The sequence below is a fragment of the Humulus lupulus genome, chromosome X, assembly GCF_963169125.1.
Source record: "Humulus lupulus chromosome X, drHumLupu1.1, whole genome shotgun sequence".
NCBI classification, from domain to species: domain Eukaryota; kingdom Viridiplantae; phylum Streptophyta; class Magnoliopsida; order Rosales; family Cannabaceae; genus Humulus; species Humulus lupulus.
In genome coordinates this window covers 259,109,452-259,128,031 of record NC_084802.1, presented here as the reverse complement: position 1 = coordinate 259,128,031, position 18,580 = coordinate 259,109,452, and positions in this window count along the sequence as shown.

Here is an 18,580-nt window from a genome sequence, read left to right as displayed (position 1 = left end):
GCTCGAGTGTTCACTTTGACGCAGGCGGAGGCCGAGGCTAGTCCCTCGGTAGTGATAGGTCAGCTGTCTAGTGCTAGCACTCCCTTTACTGTTTTGATTGATTCTGGTGCTACGCATTCATTTGTATCTAATAGGGTGATTGATAGACTATGTAGGCCTAGTGAGTATAGTGCTTCAGGGTTTGGGACTATATTGCCTACAGGAGAACTGGTAGTGTCTAGGAGGTGGATTAGGGCACTGCCAGTGTTAGTTGATGGTAGGGAGTTATCAGTAGACTTGATTGAGTTGAGTATGGAGGACTTTGATATGATTCTAGGTATGGATTGGCTGGTTAGATATGGAGCTACCATTGACTGTAGGAAGAAGATGGTGACCTTTGAGCCAGAGGGCGAGGATCCCTTTGTTTTCGTGGGAGCGGTGCATGGACCCTGCGTACCCAGGATATCTGCATTGAGAGCCAGAGATTTGCTACAGGGTGGATGTATAGGCTTCTTGGCTAGTGTGGTGGATACCACCAAAGTTTCACCAGTTGCACCGGAGGAGACCAGATTGGTTTGTGAGTTCTTAGATGTGTTTCCTGAGGATTTGCCTGGGTTGCCACCGCGTAGGGAGATTAAGTTTGTTATTGAGTTAGCACCAGGGACAGATCCAGTGTCGAGGGCACCATACAGGATGGTACCGGCGGAACTGAAAGAGTTAAAGATACAGTTGTAGGAACTTCTGGATTTAGGGTTCATCAGACCTAGCTACTCGCCATGGGGTGCTCCAGTTCTGTTTGTTAAGAAGAAGGACGGGACTTTGAGGATGTGTGTTGACTATCGAGAATTGAACAAGTTAACTATTAAGAATAAGTATCCCCTACCGAGGATTGATGACTTGTTCGATCAGCTGCAGGGTAAGACGGTGTTCTCAAAGATTGATCTTCGATCTGGTTATCACCAGCTGAGGATCAAGGATGAGGATATACCTAAGACGGCCTTCCGAACGCGGTATGGGCACTATGAGTTCTTGGTCACGTCCTTTGGTTTGACCAAGTCCCCGGCAGCCTTTATGGATTTAATGAACAGGGTGTTCAAGGACTTCCTAGATCAGTTCGTTATAGTCTTCATTGATGACATCTTGGTGTATTCCAGTTCAGAGACAGAGCACGAGTTTCATCTTCGACAGAGGTTGAGGGAACATCAGTTGTATGCTAAGTTTAAGAAGTGTGAGTTCTGGTTACCTGAAGTGACATTCCTTGGACACATTGTTCGCGCAGATGGGATTAAGGTGGATCCGTCTAAGATAGAGGCAGTTAGGGATTGGCCGAGGCCAAGGAATGCCTCGGAGGTGCGGAGTTTTCTTGGGTTAGCAGGTTACTACAGGTGGTTTGTAGAGGGCTTCTCGAAGATAGCAGCACCGATGACAGAATTGACAAGAAAGAACTTGAAGTTTATCTGGTCGGACAAGTGTGAGGACAGTTTCCAAGAGTTGAAGCGACGACTTATTACAGCGCCAGTGTTGAGTCTTCCTTCGGGGGAAGGAAAGTTTGTTGTTTATTGTGATGCGTCGAGGTTGGGTTTAGGCTGTGTGTTGATGCAGAATGAGAAGGTCATAGCCTATGCATCATGATAGTTGAAGGAGTATGAGCAGCGATATCCTACTCATGACTTGGAGCTGGCAGCAGTGGTTTTTGCACTGAAGATTTGGCGGCATTATCTATATGGGGAGAAGTGCGACGTATACACTGACCATAAGAGCCTGAAGTATTTCTTTACACAGAAGGACCTGAATATGAGACAGAGGCGTTGTTAGTCCTCTTTCTTTTCCAAACCATCTCACCCTTGTTAGTTCATGTAACGCCCTGGGTAGCCAAGACCGTTACACTGTGAGTTTATAAAGGTGCTAGACTTGCTACTCAAGTCATTTAATTAAAAACATGTTACTGAAACTATAGTGGAACTAGGGTTAAAAGATTTTGGCCTCAAAAGCCGCATTTCTTATAAATAACATTTTCTATTTACACGGGATCCCAAAAATAATAAGATTAGAACCATTTACAAAGATTCAAGATTTAAGTACAGTAATTAGCCATTCTAAGGCATAACAGACTATTAGGTATTCCTTGTCTTGATCCACTCCTCGCCCATGGCGGCCTAACAGCTGGCTATGTACATTCAGCCCGGCATCTCTCCATCTCAAGATTGGTCCAACTTGCCTTTGCGTTTACCTGCACCACGTAGCACCCGTGAGCCAAGGCCCTACAAGAAAACACAACAACAGAGCATAATTAATCAACAGACAATCCAATATCTCATATCACATAAACATGCTCTCAATAGTCTAAGCATCCATGGTAATCAAATATTCAACATACCAAACATATCATTTCATATCAATAATCAATTCATAGATGATAACTAGGGTTAGTGCCCTTAGGCCGCACCCTCTGTTTATCCCACTGACTCCAGCCCGCTTAAACCGAGCTCAGTGAATATTAAGCTGTCCTCAGCTACCAGTGGCTAAGTCGCGCCCTGTGTGCAAATATTGTATACAGAACCCTTAGGCCATTTATCACATGTCCCATGGCATAGTACCATCTATGACATTATACAGATATCGGGAGCACTTAGTCCCATCACAAACACATAACCGAGTGCAGTTTTCTTACCTTTAGATTCGCTAGCTTTGTTCACTTTGATCCTCGAGCGCGATCCCTCTTGAGCCCTAGCGTACACCTAGTCACAACCATAAATCAGAATCATCCCCAAACCTCAAGTCCAAAACCTAACCTCGGGACCAATCTCGAGCCCTCGGGAAGCCCCAATTCCACCAAACGGGGTGGTGGAATCGAACCCCGAACCCTCGGGCAAAAACCCATGAAAATAACTCAAAAACCCCTTTCTGGAAACATGGTAGCGCTATAGTGCTCTAAGGAGGGCGCTACAGCGCTACAAACAGAGCCCAAAATCATCCCAGGGTAAAAGGTCTAGCGCTACAGCGCCCAAAGGCCTGCGCTGTAGCGCTAGTCACAGAACAACAAATGTTGTTTTTCCCTCCTTCGATTTTCCCCGAGCCAAACCTTACCAAAACTTCTCCAAACTTCAACCAAACTTATATCAAGCTTAATAACATGTCTAACTCATGCCAAGCACCCCAACCATACAAAACTTAAGCATATGCACCCCTAATCCAAGATTTCACCATAGCTGAACCTAGAATTCAAAACTCAGCAAAACAGCCACTGAAACCACAAAGTTCAAACTAGAATCCCTTACCTTTGCTGGATGAGTTTAGCCTAGGTTTTCCTTCTCACAAGCTTGACCTTATCCTCCTCAAATCCTCAGCCTCAACTCTTTAGGATTCCCACAGAACTTTTCTTAGAAAACCAACTCAAAACCAATACCAAAAACTGAGTGTTAACCTCAAAATCTTACCTCAAGTGGATGGTTTGTTCTTGCTAAATCCCTGCAAATTCTTCAAGCCAGATCAAAGACCTTATCCTCAAGCTTCTGCTCTGATTCTTCCTAAGTCTATGCCCCAAAATTCCTCAAGAGATGGTGAAGAAAACTTGAACCGAGAGAGAGAGAAGAGTAGACTTCTAATTCCCTTTCTTTCCTTCTTTTTCTCTTTTTCTTTTCTTCAGAATTCCAACCCCTTCTACAAATTCCACTAAGTATAAAGCCTGATAATACTTATCCCTTATAATCCAAATGACCCATTTGCCCTCCCCTTTATTTCTAAATCTTTTAATCCACCTAGGGGCATTTTGGTCATTTCACCCAATTCCCGCTAATTCCTCGAGTGTCTCTAATATTTACCGCTTACTTCCCGACACCTAACCAAATACCAACTATATTCTCCAATTTCCAAATAGACCCCAATATATTCTCTAAATTCCCATTTATACCCCCAGGCTCACCCCGAGCCGGGTGTAAATCCCCGCCGTGACTTTTTCGCTAAACCACTCACTAGGATTGGCTCGAATCACAGATTACAAATATATCCACATAATAATGTGGTCTCTACAATTTATCACATATATATACAATTATGCCCTCAACGAGCCCAAAATTATGATTATGCCCTTCTAACCTAATCAGGGCCAACATGCATACTAATACACATAGTCATGCATCTCAAATATTCAAATAGTCACATAACATACTTTTAATCATTAAATCACATATATTCCAATTATGCCCTCCCGGCACACTAATCAAGGCCCTTAAGCCTTATTAGTAAATTTGGGTCATTACAGTTCATAATAATCGGAGAAGTACAAGGTCCCCAATCTTGAAACTCCAGGTTCCCATATTTAGATTTCTGAATTCTTATGTCCTTTAAATAACACAGAAACTCTTATCCTAACGATCCTTAATAATTTCACTAGTCCTCCGAGCCAATTCTTAACCAGCATACTTCCTGTCCCTTGTTTCATTTTCTCAGAATTAGTACTTATCGTTCTTTTATCCCACAATATCTTACTTAGAGCCACTGTAGCCGTCGACCGACATTCATTTCCGTGAAAATTCACTCCAGTGACCGTATTTACCTCAAGGTCCCAAAACTCACATATTCGATGTAAAACACTCAAAGTCTGAGTTATCCTTCAAGTTGTCATTCTGTCTGAAAGTAACCAATAATTCCAAATCCCAGTCTTATACTCATCGCTCTCTATGACACTTTTTAGAACCTAGGAACTAAAGGGTCTCAATCTAACACTATCGACTTCGATGTCCAGTGGAGACGTACAGTCTTCTTTCATACACACTCCCTCGTTTGATATCTCACTCACACAAACCATAGTGTGTTAACCCAATTTGTAAAGTCACAACTTTTTGCATCCACTTACCTCATCTGCGATCTGAGGTGATCCACCCTTACTCTCCATAATTATATCCCTCCATACTAACTCCAGGATACCCTACAGTCATAATAGCCTTTCTGGCTTCTGATTATCATCTCTCACATATTAAAAAAAATTAGGCAGTGTGCCTCCCAATATACAAATTTTTGGTCTTAACACCCATTCAAAGTTCCTGAATACAACAACCATAAGGGGTGGTATAAGACTCATCCAGAATCTCCCTCTTGGCGTCGGCATCCAACAGATCACTCATTCGATCTTCATATTTTAACCTATCCCTGCTAAAATAGTAGGATTCTTAACCATTCCTACACGATATTCTTTATGTATTTCATTGTTCATAGAGGTATATCTATCAACTATGCATCACAGATTCTATACCAAACCCAGTCATTACCTGACCTGACCTTACTGTAGTCCATTACGAATCATACAAATGGCACAGACTTTTCCCACCCTAGGTGTCAGCCGCCACGTTAGTTTTCTCTAAGTAAAAAGGATTCCAATGTGGGTCCTTCACTAGTTCCCACTAGCGCTTTTATCTCATGGTCACCCCCCTATGGGGGACAAAACGCTTTAACTTTCATGCTAGTGTACGCACTTCTTTTCCATAAGTGATGTCACCTCATCCTAACTGTGGCTATCTAGCATTAATAAACACCCCTTGTAGAACATCTATGTTATTATTCTTTCATCTACCATGAAGCACAAACAATTACCTTTTCAGTCTACACACGGGCGCACCTTAGTCCTTGACGTGCCGCACTATAATTTAATGTTTTGAGCAAGGATAGTGTCCATCATGTTGTCCTCCTGTATCAGTCCATCACATGCATATTCTAATACCATGGCATGCTAACCAACTTTTATTCCAACTTTGAAAATTCGGTATGCAACTATCCAAACTGAAAAACTCTAGGTGCTTATGTTACTTTAGTCAAGGTAAGGTTGTCCTCGAAGTTGCTTCAAGTAGTAGCTGATGTGTCTTACCAATCTCACCGTGCTTCTCACCCCTAAGGTGTTCCTTTAGTAATTTCCTTACGATTTTTATCTTAACTGAATCATACATAATCCCATCATTTCCCATAATGATGTCATGCAAATGATTTACATACGACTTTTGTCTCTTTTCTGGAAAACGTGAAACAAGGAGGTAAATATGCGCGCTTACCTTTCTCTTTAGGTGCTAAATCAGTTCGTATAACAAATTCAACAAGATCTAAACGACAAGTTAAACCATCCTTAGTTTTATCGAGAATATCAAGTAATGTACCTATAATACTTCACATACATTTTTTTTCTATATGCATGACATCCAAACAACGTCGAACAAGTAAATCTTTCTAGTAAGGGAGACTAAAAAAATTGATTCCTTTGGAAACATCCATTTAGTTTCTTGATTTTCTTCATTTTTCCATACATGAAATTAATTTTCTCTACTTCTTTTAGAATTTTTTGCCCCAAAAGTGGCAAAGCAGCAACACATTGTTCGTTATCACCATCAAATGATTTTTTTCCCCTATAACAATGATTTAGGGGCAAGTATCGTCTATGACCCATATAACACATTTTGTGCCCATTCGAAACACGAAGAGCCCTTGTGTTAGTGCAACATATTGGAAATCCTTGGTAACCTTTTGTGCTTAACCTTGATAGATTACCATAAGCCAGGAAATCATTAACAATCCATAACAACACATCTTTTAAGTTAAAGACTTCCTTCTTAATACCTTCATATGCCTCAACATCGTTTTCATGCAAATCATTCAAATCATCAATTAATGGTGCCAAATAAACATCTATATCGTGTCCCAGTTGTTTTGGGCCTAAAATCATTAATATGAGCATCAAAAACTTTCTTCTCATCACTAACCACGGAGGAAGATTGTACATAACAAGGAAGACATGCGACAAACTATGCCTACTACTTAGAGATTTATGTGGATTTACACCATCAGCAGCTAGACGTAGACGAAGATGTCTTGCTTCAGTTTTAAATTATGGATTTAAGTTATTAACTTTTTTCCAGGCCTGCGAATTTGTAGGATGTCGAAGTTTACCATCTTTCACTGGCCTAGTCTCATGCCATATTAAATTTTCAGAGTGTTCTGCACTTCGATATAACCCCTTAAGTTGCGGAATCAAAGGCAAGTACCACATCACTTTCTATGGAATAAGTGTCCTTATCTCCTTACTCTTCTTAGGTGTGTAGCAGGATAAATCACATTCTGGGCAACTGTCCACGTCTGCATAATCTTTGTGATATAACACACAATCATTCGGACATGCATAGATCTTCTCGTACTTCAACCCTATGCAATTTAAAGTTTTCTTCACTTCATACGTAGACTCAGGGAAGCAATAATCTGACGATAAAATATCCTTAAAACCAGCTAAAAATTGACTAAAAAATTTATCGCTAACTCCATTTTCTACTTTTATGTTGTAAAATTTCACCATCGTTGGTAATCTTTATTTCAGACAACCATTGAATAATGGTTTATCTCCATCTGTAACCAATTTATCGAATTTGAAGGATCTTCAACAAACTCTTCTTTTGCTTCATCGAGCAATTGCAAAGGATGATTGTCAAAATCATTATAACCCAAATCATCAACCCTTCGCCTCTTGAATGGATATGGATTATTATTTTTCTATGATTCTCCATGACAATACCATGTATGATAACTTGTATCAAATCCCCAAAAAAATACATGATTCTTTATCATGGGATTTCTTTTTGATCCATTACCACAATCTATACATGGACAATGAATTCTTTCCAAATCACTACAATTTGTTGGGCAAAATTCTAAAAATTGGTTGAGTCCGTCTTAAAAATTTTGTGTTTCTATATTCTCAAGAATCCATGATTTATCCATATTGATAATATCTACTTAATTCCTAAGTCAATAATGAAAAGAAAATTAATTTAATATTACATATATTAACCTATAAAACATGTTCAATTAATATAGTAATATTAAAAAAAATTAGGCAGAGTTTCTTCTGTTTTTATAGCATATCTGAAGTTATAGCTACCTATAAATTCAGTTCAAACAAAACATACAACAAACAACATGCATGTTCTCAACCATAAGCCACCGCAGCACACAGAATTCGTAGAGCCTACTTCACTATGACATACATGTTCCCAACCTTCTGTTATCTCCGCAGCACACAATTTTATCTCATAATCTACTTCACTATGAATGAATATCTAATATATTGAAACTCCTCTAACAATAGTTTGTAAATATATATAAAAAAAATTAAGTAGTAATTATTACTCACCTTCAAAATTAATCTTCAACAATTTCAACACACAGCAAATTCAAACAAATATTTCCTATAATAAAAGTTCAAACATTGGTTAGTAAATATATGGTAATTGAATTGATCCTAAAATAATATAATTAACAAAAAAAAACTTTTAAAAAAATTCATTATGTAAATAATATACAAAAGTATGCAAGAAATAATATTATAATATAACATAATTAAAACAATAGGTAAATAATATAAAAAAAATACCCAAAAAAAATGAAATATATTAAAAATAATAATCAACTTTTAGTGATCAATATCTATTTTGAACAATGAAAATATCGTCTAATCCTCTATAAACGTTAGAAAAATGCTTGAAAACCACCCTATAAAAATACATTGAAACCTTATTAAACTCACTCAATATTTCTTCATTTTTTCCCTAAAACTTCAAAATAAATTAATATTAGATATATTTACATGATTTAAATCATTAATATGCAAGAAAATGAAAAAAAAAAAACAATGAAGGGGACTAAGGGCGGAGCCGTTCTCTTCTTTCGTGTATCTCAAATGGAAAATGAGGGGAAATAGGTCTCGGGTTTGTTTTGCAGGGAAAGAGGACCTTTCTCGGCGATTCTTTAGCCAAAACTGCTGAGAAAAGTGTATTTTCTCTGTGGTTTTCTCTAAAGAACTGCAGAGAAAAGTCATACACTTTTCTATGTGTTTTTTTCTAAGGAACCACAGAGAAAAGTCCCCTCCTCCCTACGCTTCAAACTTTAGAATGCATTTTTTTTAAACCGCAATAAAATAGTACGCGTGTATTAAATGTGATATTTTTTACTCATTCGAACTTTTTCTCTGCTCTTTTTCTTTAAGGTATAAAGAAAAACGTGGAGAAAGCCTATATTTATAGTAGTGAGAAAAGTAAACAATTCACTTTCTTAATTTTGAATTAAGACATAAATGACTTGTTTCAGAAAATTATCAATTAACAATTTAATTGGCAATAAAACAATTAATTAATATAGTTAAATTTTCTAAATTTTATTTTTGTAACCATTACAAACTTCTCTGTTTTTAAGGAGGAGAATATTCTCTTCTTGTTTCTTAAACAAAATAATAGAGTCATTCAACTAATAGCCCATATATTTCTCATTAGTATCATAACATCAAATATTATAATATATATTTATTTAAATTAAATAACTAATCTTATTAATAAATAATATAAATTAAACTCTCATTGTTGCATAAAACAAAACTCATGGCAACAACTTAACAAACTCAAGTCTGGGATGGTGCGCCGCGACGCTCAGTGCCATGACTAAACCTGGAATCGCATTAGCGTTGCAGTGCTAGGGGTATGCACCGCGACACTTAAAGTTGCAGATGCCCTTTTCGCCAAAAAAAAAAAGTTGGGTGCTATTCAATCTAATTGAACAACATCTCATTCAGAAAACATAATTCAAATTATAAAATAATAAAATTAAAGAATTAAAAGAACCTAAAACCCAAGAAACACAAGATGGGTGTACATTGAATCTAATTCAAAAAATTAAGAACAAAACCAAAAACAAAGAGAATCATATAGTTAACGATCAATCCCATTCATCACATTCATTCAACATATTCAAAATATAATATAAATAAGAACAACCCGTAAGCCCACTCATAAATCATGTGTTCTACGTGTTCATATATTCAAAATAAACACAGATCAAATTCATGACACATGAAGACAACCATGGCTCTGTTATCAATTGTTGGTTTTTGATCATGTGATTGACAGTGTAGCGGAAGCATGAGATAACATTTCAATGCGATAATAACAATTATTAAAGCATAAGAATGAATCACTTTGGGAACCATAATCTGAATAAACTAGAAACTTACAAATACCTTTTCTAGATGTAGAACACATGTAGATCAAATAGCGTCTTAGCCTCCTAACCCACCATCTTCCATTCTATGACTCGTACAAAGAGAAAGAGACAGGTGGATGCCTATGCTATTTGCTAGGATACACAAGAACACAATTTTGAATCTCAACACATGAGAGAGTCTTTTTCTCACAATTCAGAGTGAACAAGTTATCTACTTTTCTCTCTTGGCAAATAACGTTAAATGCATCTGTTGTCTCTATTTCTTTTCTTGATGTTATATTCTATTAATATAACAATAGAAATAAGACCTAGCCTTAATCTCATTGGGTCTTTGCGTGGGCCACAGTCCATTTGGATTGTGGTTGCTGCCAACTACGAGGCTTTGGGGCTTGTGATATTTTATCTCTATAGAATGCTATTTGTTGGGCCTTTATCATATTATTTTATGCAGTATACAATTATACCACAAAATTAAGTATGAGATTTCACAAAATTATAAATATAATTTTATTTTCCATTAAATATTATTTCATAAATAATATTTTAAATATTATTTCACAAATAATATTAATTTGTGAAATAAAAAATATTACTTTATTATTTTTAATTATTTCATTTCAATACCAATGTCCTACCTCTATGTTATTGAGCTAGTACGGGGACAGTATGGACCCGTAGTTCTAAGCTCCAATAATTAAATTATTTCCACTAATTCTTAGTTCCATTAATTAATTTATTAACTATGAATTATTCCATTAGAAATTATTTGTTGAACTCTCAAAATTACAGTCTTAAATTTTTAGAAGCAATAACTATAAAGTCGTCCATTGATTTAGTCATTTGCATGAGTTATGATCCTCTGGTAGTTGTTCATAATTAGAGCTAGGTCTGAATTTCCATTAACCTTTCTAATTATGTCTTTATAAATTAGTTCAATTGATCCTCTAAGGAACATTATTATATAAATTTAATTAAAGAATGAAATTTCTGTTCTCTAAGAGAAATTAAGCGCTCTATGATCTAGCCCCAAATCAACACTAAAAAGAACAACTAATCTGCTTTCATTTAAGTAAGGAGCCAATTCCATATCTGTGAAGTATGTGTCTAGCCACTTGTTGTTCTTTAACTCCAAGATTTCAGGAATTTGGTCGTAAGAATATTGAACCTTACCCGATAAGTTAAAAGTAAAAAAAGCACAAATAGGAGTTCATTACTTATTTCAGGATTGAGGTCAAGTCTCAAATGAACTTCGATTAATGAATGTTGAGCTTCTGTATTTTAACGAAGATTATCAGAAGTTCTTTCTTTTATCGTGTCCCAGTCCAATACAATCTATATTGTAAACGGTACCTCTATCTTTTTGTGTCACTAATCTTAAAAGTCTGGATAAACTGATACATCTTAAAGATGAGATAGACCACGCTCATAATCTTTATTAAATAAAGCCCCCACTTTATTTAGCAATTACGAACAATTTTTATATCATTATCTTGAATTAAATCCTATTGTGTATATATATATATCATTATACATATATTTAATTCAAAACCACATCAATAATATTGGATCTTTATGATAAATGGCATGTATAATTAAATACAAATATGATTGCAAAGTATTAACTTTGTTTAATTAACAGTAATCGTTCATACAAAAATACGCTTTAAGGGCGCAAATCCCAACAACCATACCCCGCAAGACCTGGTCGCAAAGACCAATGCACTCACAGAGCCCAACTTGTCCAAGCGATAGGCACAACCCACCTCACTCAAGGAGTAGGTAGACTATCACAAAAATTGTTTTTGATAGCCTTGACCATCCTAGCAATGTTTTAGATGGGGATGAGCGGGCCAAGCCCATGCATGGCTGTAATGACTCAAAATTCTAACTTGTTGACTCACTAGAATACAACAGTTGATTCTATTGGTCAACACCCTTATACAAGTTCAACTCTTTTAAAAATTCCGTCGTTAAGAGACTAATACATGCATTAATCTTAAAAAAGAAAATTTAAAGAAAATGAAACTTAAATGAATAAGTGTTGGGATCCTATATAGTTTAAAACATAAACATAGTTGTTCAAAGTGCACAAAAGAGTAAGGCTTAACAATCAAGTCACCTCATAAGTTTAAAAAGGAAAGAAACATAAATTTAGTAAAATGACTCATTGTGGATAACATTGGAAACCCCGCCACCCCTACAGGTTGGTTGATCACAGTATGCATACGTAGATGAAATCCCCTGCAATGCACTTACACCGAGATATTTAGTCTTTATTCTTAGATGCACACATAGTAGCTGAGTGAGCTATGAAGCCAAGTAAGGAAGCAAACCAGTAACAAACAATTTCTTCAACAACATACCATATCATTGTGATCATGACTAGTATTCTCAAACTTAGCATGTTATTGTGACCTAAGAAAATTACTATGTACATGCCCTTAGTGAATCTAACATTTGCAACATTTGATAGCATATCCCATGCTTTACATGATACATAACATTATACACATCATCATACATATAGTGATTGTGAATTCCTTTCATTGAGATAATCAGTCTCTAGACCTCTGCGGTCAAGAGTAATACCACTGTCCATACAAAATGATAAACTCCACACTTCCCATATGACTGTTCTATAAAGTGGGCATACAAAAGTACGACTATATAGATAACCTCAATCTACAGAATCTATGAGAAAGCATGAAGGCATTGCACTATATTTAAACCAAATAGGCATATAAGCAATGTTAATATTAATATGAATCAAATCAAGGACGCAACAAAAGGTGGTGGGAGGGGGATTTTGAAAAATCATAAATACCAGCCAGGATCAAGACATATAAACACACAATAAATCAACACATACAATGAAAAGTAGATTACCTCTTGAAGCCTATCAAGATTTCTTGAGTCTTTTAGTATAATCAACGATCTTCCTATCCAATGAAGACTCACACCTTAGCCTTCCAAGTCGTTCCTCTAACACACAAGGACGTGTATGGGCACGTAGGATTCACAGGTTGATCATTTACGCTTTCTAGATGTGCTCAATGCATGAGATATAGAGTGTTTGGAGAAGAGAGAAGGCTTGTAGAAAGTTCTAGAATTTTGAATCGTAGAAAATGCTATTGGTACTTTTCTGAGAGAGCTTGATAACAACAATCAACAACTTCTTAAAAGAATCACTTTTTTTAGGTTTATAAAGATAAAATAAACTAATTTTATTTTTCTTTAAATTTATTATATCAAACTGATCAGTTATAACTTAATTTAATTATTTATTTTAATCAAATTAAAAATAAATAATTACATAAGAAAATAAATTTGAACTTTAAAATTCAAATTCCAGAGATAGTCTGGCACCAAAGTGGCGGCACTCACTTTGGCAGACAGTGGGTGGCGTGTGCCACTATAATGGCATCCCTAATGTTATCCAAAAAACTGGCATAGATGACGTGGCAAGTGATTCCTGGACACGTGGCTGACACTTGGAGGAACTCTGCTTGGATATCGACCAGAAGACACATTATGACCAGTAGGCGGCCTAGTCTTACCTGCGACCAGTCTGGTCGATGGTTCCGCATGCAACATGACGTTTCCATAAAGATCTTTGTAAATCCCGAAATTGACTCCCATAATCTCCTGAATATCTGATTATTTAGGAGAGAATATCTGTAACAAATTCATGTAATCCCCCTTGAGCCTATAAATAGAGAAAGATAGCTCAAGGAAGGGACTTTTGGCTTTCAAATTATTTGAGACTAGAGTAATTCTATCTGAAATATTGTATTGTTCTTCAGAGGTTAGTGAAACTCATTGAACCCTAGTTCTTTGATCACTCCTTTGACTCTCATATCAATAACAATCTAAGTGGACGTAGGTTATTACCAGACTCTGGGGCCGAACCACTATAAAATATCACGTTCTTATTATTTTTGCTATTACGTTCATTTCAACGCATTTACCTACGTCAAGCGTATTTTGAATCATTGTCAGTTGACTAAAATCAGGGTCAACATTCTGGTGCTTTCATTGAGAGCTTGATATATCACCATTGAAAAAAAAAACCAATGGCGAAAACTACAAGGAAAACTGGATAGACGGCCCCTGCTGCACCATCAAACCCGCCTCCTCCTCCTCTTGCAAGCTTGGCTGAGGATGAGCCACATTTGGAATTTGAGGAGGAAGAAATGGATGACGCGATGCTGAAGAGTACTCTGGGGGCGTTGCATGAAGAGCTGGCCAATCTGAGGGCCAGTCAGGAAATTGCTGCCGAAATCATGGCGCGGCAGCAGCAAGAGATTGAACGGCAGCGCGCGGAGTTAAGTGAAAGGCAGGCGGAGATGGACCTTCGCCAGAGCAAAGCCATGGCAGCCCTAGAGGTAGCCTTGCAATTGGCTAGGAATTAGGCCGCACCTGTCTCGTAGCCTGATCAACCTGCGAATGGGCCACCCCACAGGGGTCCCAATCCTAGTCCGCCTATCCAATCCTCGAGCCCGCAAAGGCCCGAGCAGCCTCAGGTGCCTCATGACGATGTCCCACAGGACCCTAAGGCACAACCTCCATCCCAAGCTGGTCACGGCAATCCCCCGCATCAAAGGCAGAATAGGACCGAGCGTCAGCCTCGCAGTCCTAGGCGCCATAGGGGCGATGAGCCGAACCTTCCAAACAGAGGTCAAAATCCTCCTGGCAACAGGAGGAACTCAGAGTTAGGCTCTGTGGTCCGGGGTCCCCCACGGCATGATAATGCACAGGGACACAACGACCAGCGCAGGCCACCCTCTAACGCTTGGGACGCTTCAGCCCGGGATGGAAATCGAGGGAACAGTCGATCCCACCATAGCCAATCAAGATTCAGAGATGGCCATGGGTATAATGAGGCCGACTCAAGCAAAGGAAATGCTAGTCGGAGGAATGAAGAAAGAGGTGGAGGCAGGAGCCAAACACCTCACGATGACCAACCCAATAGACGGGATGCTGGGGGGCAGCCCAGGCAAAATAATGTCTTCAACCGGCTCGAAGCTAGCGAGCAGCGGAGAAGAGAGGAGGACTTGAGAGATGTACTCAACGATCGCCGCGAGCGACATGGCGAGAACATCCCCCCAGCAACAGAAGCCACATCGATTCCTGCCACTGTGCAGGCCCAGATAGATGCCCTCAACCAGGCGGTGCAACAGCTGGTCAGGGGAAGAACATCTCATATCGACCACGCAGGAGGAAAGGCACTCCTTTCGTCCAAAGGATAGCTATGGCAGAGACTCCTAGCAAGTTTAAAATGCCTACGCTTCCGAACTTTGATGGGTACAGTGACCCGATATCTCACATTAATAAGTTTGAGATACAAATGGACATTCAGAAAGTGTTCGACGATGCCCGGTGCAGGATCTTCCCTGCAACACTTTCTAATGCTGCACAGGAGTGGTTTTTTAAGTTCCCTCCTACAAGCATAGTTTCCTGGGAGATGTTCGTAAGGGAGTTTTACGGACAATTCTATGCAGGTCGTGTGCATTCGACCAAGGCAAACCAGCTGGTTGAAATTCGCCAGCAGGATGGAGAATCGCTGAAAGACTACATCCAGCGCTTTATGCGAGCAACGGCTGGAGCGAAAACAGTGGGGGACGAAGGCAAAATGATGGCCATAACCGCAGGGGTTAAGCGTCGCTCCCCCCTCTGGAAGAGCCTCCGCAAAGATGGGGTTAGAACTACCCAGGAATTCTTGGATCAGGCTGATCGTTACATCAAGCTCGAAGATGCCATAGCTGATGATGGAAAGCCTTCAGGCAAGGATAAGAAAGCGGCCGAGCCCGCCAAAGCCGCCAATGGGTCCAAACCTAACGGCAACGTCAAAGGCAATGGGAACGGTAACGGCAATGGCAAGAATGGTGGAAAACGGCCACACAATGAGCCTTCCACCTCCGACAATAAACGAGCCAAGGGTAACCATTATGAACCTCGGTTCACTAACTACACTACCCTTGTTGAGTCTCGGGGTGAGGTTTATTAGGCCACGAGTTCCAGTGTGCCTTATAAGAAGCCTACCCCCATTCGAAAGGATATTTCGAAGAGAGACACTACCAAGTTCTGTCGTTATCGTAACGACTACGGACATGATACCAACGAATGTAACCAGCTGAAGGATGAAATCGAGTTCCTTATTAGACAAGGACACTTGAGAAGATATGTACGAGCCTCGGGAAACTCCCAACGAGAAGCTCCAGGTGGCAACGAGCAAGCGCCCTCACGCCAGCGCTCGCCACCTTTGCAGCCTGCCCTTGTGACTGGCACACTGTTAACAATTTGTGGAGGCCCGTACCTCGCGGGAAATAGTGGAAAGGCCAGGGAACGATACGCTCGGACTCTGCGCCACGACTAGGACATCGAGATGATGACTGTGGAGTACCGCGCACCAAAAAAGGCTCGGTCAGAAGAGGGCGAGATAACCTTCTCTAATAGCGATGCCCAACATGTCTTGTTCCCACATTCTGATCCGCTGGTCATGGATATCCAAATGGCCAACATGATGGTGAAGAGAGTACTGGTCGATACAGGAAGTTCGGTGAATATCCTATATAAGTCTTCGCTGGAACGCATGAAATTATCCTTTAAGGACCTGGAGCCTTGCAGCCAAACAATATACGGCTTCTCTGGTGAGGGACTCGCCCCCGCTGGATCAATCAAACTACCAGTGACGACAGGTACAGCGCCTGCTACCAGGACAGTACTCGCTACTTTTGTGGTAGTCGATTGTCCTTCGGCGTACAATGTCGTCATTGGGAGGCCTATACTGGTTGATCTACGGGCCCTCATCTCTATGTGGCACTTAGCCATGAAGTTCTCGACAGACGCAGGGGTAGGACGCGTGTTGGGGAACCAGAGGGAAGCTAGAGAGTGCTATAACGCCCCAGTCACGAAGGCAAAAAAGGGAACATCAAAGAGCACTACCTCAGATAGGCTGCAAATGGCAATTGATACACAAGCCCAATCCGGTGATGAGGTCACCAAATAGGGTGTTGCCCAAAGTGAGGATAGAGATTTAGATCCTCTCTTTGGGGATTTTGAAGAGAACGTTGGACCCATCGAGGACCTGGAAGAGGTCCAACTCGACGAAAAAGACCCGACCAGAGTCGTGAAGGTCGGAAAATACTTAGAACCAACAACGAAGCATGCACTGGTGGAATTTTTGCGAAAGAACCAGGAGGTTTTTGCCTGGTCACACAAAGACATGGCTGGGATAGACCCTGCAGTTATCAGCCATGTTCTAAACATAGACAAGACTTTTCCATCCGTGCAACAAAAAAGAAGGCTGCTTGATAAGGATCGGTCGAGAGCCTTAAAAGAAGAAGTTGAAAGATTAAAGGAGAATGGGTTCATCAGGGTGGCATTTTATCCATCGTGGGTCTCCAATCCAGTGCTAGTTCCCAAGCCTAACGGCAAATGGCGAACCTGCGTGGATTTTATAGACCTCAATAAAACCTGCCCAAAGGATTGCTTCCCACTCCCAAGAATCGACCAGCTGGTCGATGCTACCGCAGGACATGAGATCCTCTCGTTTATGGATGCATATTCAGGCTACAATCAGATTAGCATGCATCCCCCTGACGAGGATCACACCAGCTTTCAGACCGATACGGGCTTATACTGTTATAAAGTAATGCCCTTCGGACTAAAAAACGCAGGTGCGACTTACCAGCGGCTAGTCAACCACATGTTTAAAGAGCTGATCGGAGTAAACATGGAGGTGTACGTAGACGACATGCTGGTAAAGTCTAAAATGGCAGAAGGACATGTGAAGGATTTACAAGAATGTTTTGATGTATTGAACAAGTACCAGATGAAACTAAATCCTCTCAAATGTTCCTTCGGAGTTGGATCAGGGAAGTTTTTGGGGTTCATTGTAAATTTAAGAGGAATCGAGGCCAACCCCGACAAAATAAAAGCCCTGATCGACATGAAATCGCCAGAGAGAATCAAAGATGTGCAAAGTCTATCCGGGAGAATCACAGCCCTGAGTAGATTTATTTCGAAGTTAACGAACAAATGTGTCCCTTTTTTCAATCTACTTAGAGGCAATAAGAAGTTTGAATGGACAGGAGACTGTGAGCAAGCTTTTCAGGCGTTGAAGATTCACATGGCACAGCCTCCCGTTTTATCCAAGCTGATCGAGGGGGAAACTTTGTTCATTTACCTGGCGATCATGGAAGTTGCTGCTAGTGCGGTACTAGTTCGTGAGGAAGAAGGCGTACAAAAAGCGGTCTACTATGTTAGCAAGAGGCTGATTGGGGCAGAACTGAGATATCTGCCCATTGAAAGGTTAGCATATTTCTTAATCCTGGCCTCAAGGAAGCTACGTCCTTACTTTCAGGCCCATCCTATCACAGTGCTAACCGACCAGCCCCTTCGGCAAGTCCTCCAAAAGCCAGAGGCGGCTGGGCGCTTATTAAAATGGGCAGTCAAACTAGGGAAGTTCGATATCACATATTCACCACGAGCAGCAGTAAAAGGACAAGTCTTGGCTGATCTTATTGCAGAGTTCACCGAACTCCCAGACAGCGAGCAGTGCGAACAGCCTAGTGCG